A 9,275-nucleotide genomic window follows, 5' to 3' on the forward strand; every position below is an offset into this window, starting at 1 on the left:
GAAATTAAAAGGTCTTATGGATTTGGGGGCAAAACAGCATAGAGTCTTAGTGGTTCTCGGCAGGAGTGACTTGCCACCCATGGGACATTGGGTAATGTTGGAGATATTTCTTTGTCACAACTAGGGGGTGCTCCTGGCATCTAATGGGCAGAGACCAGTAATGCCGCTAAACATCCTACAATGCACAGGACAGCCCCCAGAGCAAAGAATGGTCTGGCTCAAAATTTCAGTAAATTTTGCTAAAATTGAGAAACTCTACAGTCTGTGCATTCATTACTATAGAATAAGTGTCCTCAACAAAGGGACACTTGGCAATGCTTAGAGACTTTTTTTACTGTGATAAAACACACATAACATCAAATTTACTGTTGTCATGTTAAAGTGTGGAGTTTAGCAGCACTTAGTATATTCGCCACTATTCATCATCCCCGGTATCTAGTTTCAGAATGTTTTCATCACCCCAAAGGGAAACTACATACCCACTAATCCGTCCCTCTGTGTTTGTTCCAGATTTTTTTTGGCTGCAACTGGTTGTGCAACTAGCTTCTAGTGGGCAGAGACCCAGGGTGCTGACCATCCTACAGCACACCACAGCCCCCCCAAAAAACAAAAGAACGGAAGCAGACTCATAAATACAGAAAACAAACTGGTGGTTGCCAGAGGGGAGGAGGGGGGGGTGGGGAATAATCAAAATAGGTAAAGGGGGTTAAGAGGTACAAACTTCCAGTTATAAAATAAATAAGTCACAGGGATGAAAAATACAGCATAGGGAATATAACCAATAATATAATAACATATGGTGACTACGCTTATGGTGAGCATTGTGTATAGAATTGAATCACTATGTTGTACACCTGAAACTAATAAAACATTGTGAACTATACTTCAATAGTGATGATTAAAAAATCCCATCATTCTGGGGTTGAAAACCCCACAGCAGTGGACAGCTGTGAGGCTTCCTGCCTGATTCTATGTCTTCAGGACACTGCACCATGCTGGGTAAATAAACACCTAGGAGGAGGAGTCTACTCTTCCTCCTCTCTACCTTCCACAGGGCAGATGTTGGAGACCTCAGCCTCCCGGTGTCAGGTGGGCCCCACTCTCTACGCCTGTGCCTCCACAAGACCCCCCAAATCAGCCCCTTACTAGTTCAGCTCTGCAGGTGCATGCCAGCTGGGGACTGACCATCGTGCCTTCTACTCTCCCATCCTGCTGAGCCTGGGGAGCCCAGAAAGAAGGTGCTGGGCCAACCTGTGCCCAGGTTGGGACAGAAACCCTGCAGGTGTGGGGTGCTCTCACCTGGGCTTCTCTTCCAGCGCTGTGTCCAGGCCCAGGATCCCCTGGTCCGAGAGTCAGTCCTGCCCCCCACCACATGCTTACTTGACCTTCTTGGTTAGTACAGGGTGGCTGGGGAAGACAGATGTGGGGTTATAAGCTTCCTTCTCCTATAAAAAGCCTCAGGATAGAAGTTGGCCTGGAGAGCTGAATCCAGGAAGATTCAGGGTTTGATCCTACTTGCCAGACACACTTCCTAGCCCTTCTCTTTCAGGTCTTCCCAATTCCGTGATTGCAAATGGGTGGTCTGTAATTGCAAACAGGTGGTCTGGGTCAATCCATGACAGACTCTGGGGGAGCCAGAAGTGGAACATTCCATCATGGACAAGGAGGGGGAGCCAGAAAAGGAACATTCTATCATGGGTCAAGGTGGGGGGGAAGAAGTGGAATATTCCATCACGAGCCAAGTGGGCAGGAAAGGAAATCCAGAGGTGGAATAATCCATCATGCATCAAGGGGGGTGGAAAGCCAGAAGTGGAAGGATCTATGATAGAGCAAGGGGGAACCAGAAGTGAAACAATCCATCATAGGTTAAGTGGGGAGCCAGAAGTGGAACAATCCACCATAGACCAAGGCGGGGAGTCAGAAGTGGAACATTCCATCATAGACTGAGGGGGCGTCAGAAGTGGAACAATCCTTGGGATGCCTGGGTGGCTCAGATGGTTAAGCGTCTGCCTTCGGCTCAGGTCATGATTCCAGGGTCCTGGGATCGAGCCCCGCATCGGGCTCCTTGCTCAGCTGGGAGCCTGCTTCTCCCTCTCCCTCTGCCTCCCCCCCTCCCCCATGCTCTCTCTCTCTTTCTCTCTCTGTATCTCTGTGTCTCAAATGAATAAATAAAATCTTAAAAAAAAAAAGTGGGACAATCCATCATAGACCAAGGTGGGAGTCAGAAGTGGAACAATCCATCATAGACCCAGGGGAAGTCAGAAGTGGAACAATCCATCAAAGACCCAGGGGGAGTCACAAGTGGAGCAATCCACCATAGGTTAAGAGGGGAGTCAGAAGTGAAACAATCCATCACAGACCCAGGGGGAGTCAGAAGTGGAACAATCCACCATAGACCAAGGGGGGAGTTGGAAGTGGAACAATCCACCATAGACCAAGGGGGGAGTCGGAAGTGGAACAATCCACCATAGACCAAGGGGGGAGTCAGAAGTGGAACAATCCACCATAGGTTAAGAGGGGAGCCAGAAGTGGAACAATCCATCATAGACCAAGGGGGGAGTCGGAAGTGGAACATTCCATCATAGATCCAGGGGCGAACCCTGACACTTGGGTAGAGAAAAATCTGCAGTGTCCAGAGCACAGGCACAACAATGCACAGCTCAGAGATGGATCCAGATAGACGAGGGAAATACCCTTCTGCCTGCAGAGGCAGAGGACCCTGGACAGAGTTCAGGACCCTGGGAGCAGACGATGATGTGTGATGGGTGAATGGAACTCACAGAGACAGGGCTGGGCCGGGCTCTCTGCCTCACATCCATTGCCCAACATCCCATTAGACATCTCTGTCTGTTGGGATCCCACTCAGACTGTCCCTCAGAGCTTGCTGAGGTCCGGCTCTGATGCCCAGGCTAGCCTCCTGGATCTCTCTCTAGACCCCGTGGTTCTCAACTTGGGGTGATCCTTCTCCCACCCCCTCAATGTCCAGAGACATTTTTGGTTGTCACCACTGGGGGAGGGGAGCTGCTGGCATCCAGCGAGTAGAGACAAGATGTTGTTACACATCCTACAGTGCACAGGAGAGCATCCCCCGCTCCAATCACAAACAATTATCTGGCCCTAAATGTCAGTAGCGCTGGGGTTGAGAAATGCTGTCTTAGATGATTCTCTGCCAGAAAATAAGAACCACCTTCGACCACTCAATTTGGAGTAGATGCAGGGTTACAATTCTAGGGCAATTCTCCTGACTCAGCTTAGAGTAAGACATCTCTATTTCTCAGAAAACTGGCATTAGGTTTCGTGTCTATCTGACCTTCTGACCTTGTCACTCAACTTCCCGGAGCTCACTCGCTCTAGCCATGCTGGGTGCCCGCTATTTTCACAAGCACGCCCCCTTCAGCCTCCCCTCCTGTTCCCTCTGCCTGGGGGTGGGGGCTCATGTGGTCACCAGCTGGCCCCAGGCTAGACCTCATGCCACTGCCCTGTTTATGTCCTTCTAGGCCTGAGGTTCTTAACCAGGGGTGATTTTGTCTCCAAAGGGACATTTGGCAATATCCAGAGTCAAGGTTAAGGGGGTGCATCTGGCATCTAGTGGATAAAGACTGAATTGTGCCCCCTCTCCCCCCAGATGCATAGGTTGAAGCCCTAATCCCTACTGGGGCTTTTAGGGGATCATGAGGCTTAAATGAGGTCATACTGGTGGGCTCCTGCTCTGACAGGATTGGTGGTCTTATCAGAACCTGTGCCGGCACTGAGGAAAGGCCATCTCCCTGGCAGGAAGAAGTCATTACCAAGGGGCCGAATTGGCCAGCACCTCTGTCTTGGACTTCCCAGTCTCAGGACTACGAGAAAATAAATTTCTGTTGCTTAAGCCGCCCAGTCTTTTGGTATTTTGTTATGGCAGCTGAGCTGACGGAGGCAATCCCCCCACAGTACAGGATCAGCTGGCCCCAGATGAGAGGAGTGCCGAGGCTCCCCTAACATGCTGCATTTGAGGGTCTCAGATGTACATGTACAAGCAGAGATGTCCCAGTGGGCGTCTGGTTTGCAGGCAGGTGACTGTCCTGGTGCTTCACACTAACCATGATGTACATAACAGTTACATTAAGTTGACTGTAAAGTTAACTATTACAATGTGGACGTATGATGTATGCGTGTACGTAAGGAAATAGCTAATCTAAAGACAAAGGCATTTGGCGGGAAGATTGAGGGCCTTTGTGTTGGGGTTTTTGAGGCCTTTTAAATGGAATAGAGGAATACAGAGGTCAAAGGCATTTACCAATAATGACGCATAAATTAAAGTGTGAGTTGTAGTTGATACCATATATCAGAAAAACACTGTGACATGAATGGAACTGAGGATATTATACATATAATATATAATATATACTCTATATATTAAACACTTAAAATTTATAAGACAATCTTTTAAAAATATTTATTTGTTTGTTTGTTTATTTATTTATTTATGTAGGTTCCATGCCCAGCATGGAGCCCAATGTGGGGCTTGAACTCACGGCCCCCAGATCAAGACCTGAGCTGATATGGTGATGGGCATTAAGGAGGGTACATGTTGGGATGAGTACTTGGGGTTATATGTAACTGGTGAGTCACTAAATTCTACTCCTGAAATCAGTACTGCACTATATGTTAACTAACTTGAATTAAAAAAAAAAAAAAAAGTCAGACGCTTAACTGACTGAGCCATCCAGGTGCTCCCAAAAATATTTATGTATAAGATCTTTACCTGATTCGACTTCCAAAAGGCAAATTGACAAAAGGACAGTTGTTAGGAGAAATAATAAAAATATCAATCTCTACCCACAAACACATAAATGACAAATGTATCATTACGTGCTAATTTGTGCGGCACTTCCTCCCGGCAGTGATCAGAGCACAAGCATAGGTATAGAAAAGAGAGCAAAGCAACTGTGAACAGAGCAGGGAGTTTTCCAAACAGGAAGAACAACTTTGGTGGTAGGAAGATGATGAGTCCAGGCTGGCTGGAAGAACCTGATAGAATAACCCAAAGTTCCAGAAAAAACCCCAAAAACCTAGGGTTCAGAGAGACAGATTTGATTTGGGCATCTGTCTTAGAGAAATTGAAACCATGGCATTAAATGAGATCCACCCAGACTTGTGGCAAGAGAAAGGCGGGTCTACCATGGAACCCACAAGCTCTGGTGGTGGAGAGCCTGCAAACTGAAGGTACAGGATGGTCAGAAAACGAGTGGAGGAGGCCAGTGAAGCTAACTGTTTCAAGGAGGAAGTGGTCATACAACCAACAGAGGAACAAAGGTGAGACATGGGCTGAGAAGCATTCACTGCGAGTTCCAGGAAGCCATTAATGTTTATCACAAAAACAGCTTCACCGGAAGTGTGTGTGTGTGTGTGGAGAAACCAGCTCCCAGTGGGTTGATGCCTGAGTGTGAGGGGCCAAGCAGAAAACTGGTCTTCAGAGCCGTGGACCAGTAAGAGTAGAGGGATGGAGCTTTCCCCACATAATTGTCCGTGTTCTGAAGCTTGAGCTCCCATTGATAACTCAAAGTTGGAAAAGTTGGGTCCCGGTGGTGGTGGTGGTGGAACATTGACTTATCTCTAGGGTGACATCACATCCTCATAACATTGCTGAGAAGGAGCTACTGTTCCTCCTTTTGGCAAATGGAAGGTGGAGATAGAGGGGACCTATCTTGCCTCAGGATCACAGATTTTTAATAGAGACTGAATTTGGTCATTTCCCAGCTACCTCCTGATTCTGCACTAGATTTGTTGTATGAAACGAGATGAAGAAAACAGGGCACACAACCTGGAGAGCCAGTCTTATTGTAATTAGGAATATGGAAGAATCTGGGGTAAATGCAGAAAGAAGGGAGGTTGGACTGAGTAGGGAAAGGAGGTGTCACTCAGCCCTCAAACATCACCTTACCTAATGTCTGTGAGACCAGGCTACGGTAGCACCAACCTGTCCAGCACCAGAGACGGTCCAGCACCAGAGCCCCAGTGCTGTGCTGTAGAGTGGTGGGTGCGCCTGCTTCTCGAAAATGCTTTCATGCATTATTCAGCGTGAGAAAGAAGGAAATCCTGCCATTTGTGACAACGTGGGTGGACCTTGAGGGCATTATTAGAGGTGAGATAAATCAGACAGAGAAGGGCAAGTACCGTATGTTGTCACTTATACGTGGAATCTGAAAAAGCTGAACTCACAGAAACAGAGAGGAGCGTGGTGGTGGCCAGGGGATGGGGGTGGGGGAAATGGGGAGACATTGTTTGAGGGTATGAACTAGCAACTAGTAGATAAGAAGGTCCTGGAGGTCTAATATAGAGTACAGTGATTCCAGACAACAATATTGCATCATTGTTAAGAGACTACATCTTACTCATTCCCACCACAACAAAGAAGTGATTATGTGATACAACAGAGGTATTCACAAACACTACAGTGACAATCGTATTGCAATATATAAGTGTATATTGTGTATCAAACCAGCTTGTGGTCCATCTTAGATTGACACAGTGTTATATGTCAACTACATTTCAATAAAAAAAATAAAACCAGCTTTTATCAAAGTGTATCAAACCAGCTTGTGGTCCATCTTAGATTGACACAATGTTATATGTCAATTATATTTCAATAAAAAATGAAACCTTTTCAGTTTGGGAAGATGGGCCATTAATTTGTATCTCTGACTTTGCCCCAAATGTATCCCCTTCTTACCGTGCAGCTCATGGTTCACCTATGGGTAAGAGTGAGAGGGAAATGTCCCTTCTTCATCCACCCAAGTTGTCCAGAGTTCTTGCTGATCCTGCTACCTGCTTCATCATCGTTTCTTTTTTTAAGTTTTTATTTAAATCCCAGTTAGCTAACATACAGTGAAATATTAGTTTCAGGCGCATAGTTCAGTGATTCAACACTTCCATACATCACCTAGTGTTCGTCATGACAAGTGCACTCTTTAATCACCATCCCCTCACCCACTTCCCCTCTGGTGACCATCAGTGTGTTCTCTATAGTTAAGAATCTGTTTCTTGGTTTGTCCCCTCTCTTTTTTTTCCCTTGCTCATTTGTTTTGTTTTTTATTTATTTATTTATTTTTTATTTTTTTATTTTTTATTTTTTTTTTAAAGATTTTATTTATTTATTTGACAGAGAGAGAGATAGCGAGAGCAGGAACACAAGCAGGGGGAGTGGGAGAGGGAGAAGCAGGCTTCCCGCCGAACAGGGAGCCCGATGTGGGACTCGATCCCAGGACCCTGGGATCATGACCTGAGCCGAAGGCAGACGCTTAACGACTGAGCCACCCAGGCGCCCTGTTTTGTTTTTTAAATTCCACATATGAATAAAATCATATAGTGTTTGTCTTTCTCTGACTGACTTATTTCACTTAGCATAATACACTTTAGCACCATCCACATCATTGCAAATGTCAAGATTTCATCCTCTTTGATGGCTGAGTAATATTCCATTGTACATATACATCTTCTTTATCCATTCATCAGTTGATGGACATTTGGGCTGCTTCCATAATTTTCAGCCATCATTTCTAAACAATAAAATGAAGTATGACTTATGTGCCTAAAATATGTGAAAGGTCTCCACTTTCTCTGAGCCATTATCAACTGTCATCTAGAATAATGTAGGAGCCTCCTAACTGGTCTCACTGGATATGTTCTTTCTCATTTGCAAATGGAAACAAACTTAGCAGAACAAGAATACAAAGGAATTTTCTAACTGGGACAATGAATATCTACAAAAAACTATAGCAATTTGCTTACTCAGTGGTAAGATGTTAAAAATATTCCCCATAATATTGGTACTAAGAAAAAGATCCTTGCTATCCATTAATGTGTTGGAGGTTCTAGCCAGGTAGTTAAGACAGTAAAAAAGAAATCAATTTTACAAAAAACTCTAAAAATTTTTAAACCTAGAAATAATCTAGAACTGTTAAAATTAAGATGTGAAATTTGCAAGACCACTGAGTACATATTTGATATACAAGAGCCAATTTTATTTTTATAATACCAGCAACAAACAATGGTGATAAAATTATTTAAAGAATGATACCACTTACAAAATAAAAGTCACATACCTAGGGATCTGTCTGGGGATGATATAACTAGAGGATATATCTTGTGGAAATCTAACAAAAGATGTGCACATTCTGTACATAGAGGACTACACGATATTATTTAGAGAAATCAGGGAACATATAAATACATGACAAAATATAACACATTTAGGGTGCAAGCTTGCATGGATTGAAAGATTGAAGAGATGATAATTCCCCCTAAATTGATCTGTAGCTTTAGTACAATTTCATGCACAACCCAGGCTGGTCTTTTGTGACAACCAACATCCTAAAGTTAATATTGAAATCTAAAGGGCTCAGAATAATCTAGGCAATCCTCAGAAGTAACAAACCCGGCAAATATTACCAATCTCAGGACGAGGACCCATCATCCATTGCTGGACCTCCCTCCGGGTTATGAGTTGCAGTCTTCTCTCTGATTATCAACCCCAGAAATAGATGACATTCTCAACTGTGCTGTTTCTCCATGGTTTTGTTTTCTTCTGCTTATTCTTTTCTCTCTCAATTGGAAGGGTCTTTCTGCAGTCCACACGTCATCCTATCCCAGCCATGATAAAAATGCTCAATGAGCTCCCTTTGCCTTAAAGATGAGATATGCATTTAAGATGTGGCTTCCATGGCTGTGCTTGGCATGATGCACCCAGTGTCACCCAGAATCAAAGCTCTACTAATACTGCATGGTTTTCACCCCCTGTCCCGCATGTGAGCCTCTGCATGAATTAGTGCAGACCCCTGCCACCGTCATCCCCATTCCTCATTTGTATGCCCTCCTCAATGTCTCTCTAGAATGGAATTTTGCATAGAAAGAAGTTCCAGTGGCATCCTGTATTTCTTCTGTCCCAACTTGTCCCCTTTCCCGGCATTTACTCACTTTCTTGAAGATCTGCTCTCCTGGACAATCATCCCTGTTCTGGCAGGGATGTGGTCCTTTTACCAGTGCCCGGCACATGGTAGGCTCTGGTTGCAGAGACTGCAGCTGCCTATCACAACTCTGTCACATCCCTCCTCACTCCATTGGTCACAGAAATGCCAGTATTTATCTTGTCGCAGAGATGCCTGGAATAAAGGCTATCTTTCTCAACCTCCCTTGCATCCAAGTAGGGCAAGCTGTTAGGTTCTAACCACTGAGAAATAAATGGAAGTGGTTTTTTGTTTTGTTTTGTTTTTTATCATGTTAGCACTTTAATGGTT

Source organism: Phoca vitulina, unplaced genomic scaffold, assembly GCF_004348235.1.
Source record: "Phoca vitulina isolate PV1807 unplaced genomic scaffold, GSC_HSeal_1.0 scaffold52, whole genome shotgun sequence".
Classification (NCBI taxonomy): Eukaryota; Metazoa; Chordata; class Mammalia; order Carnivora; family Phocidae; genus Phoca; species Phoca vitulina.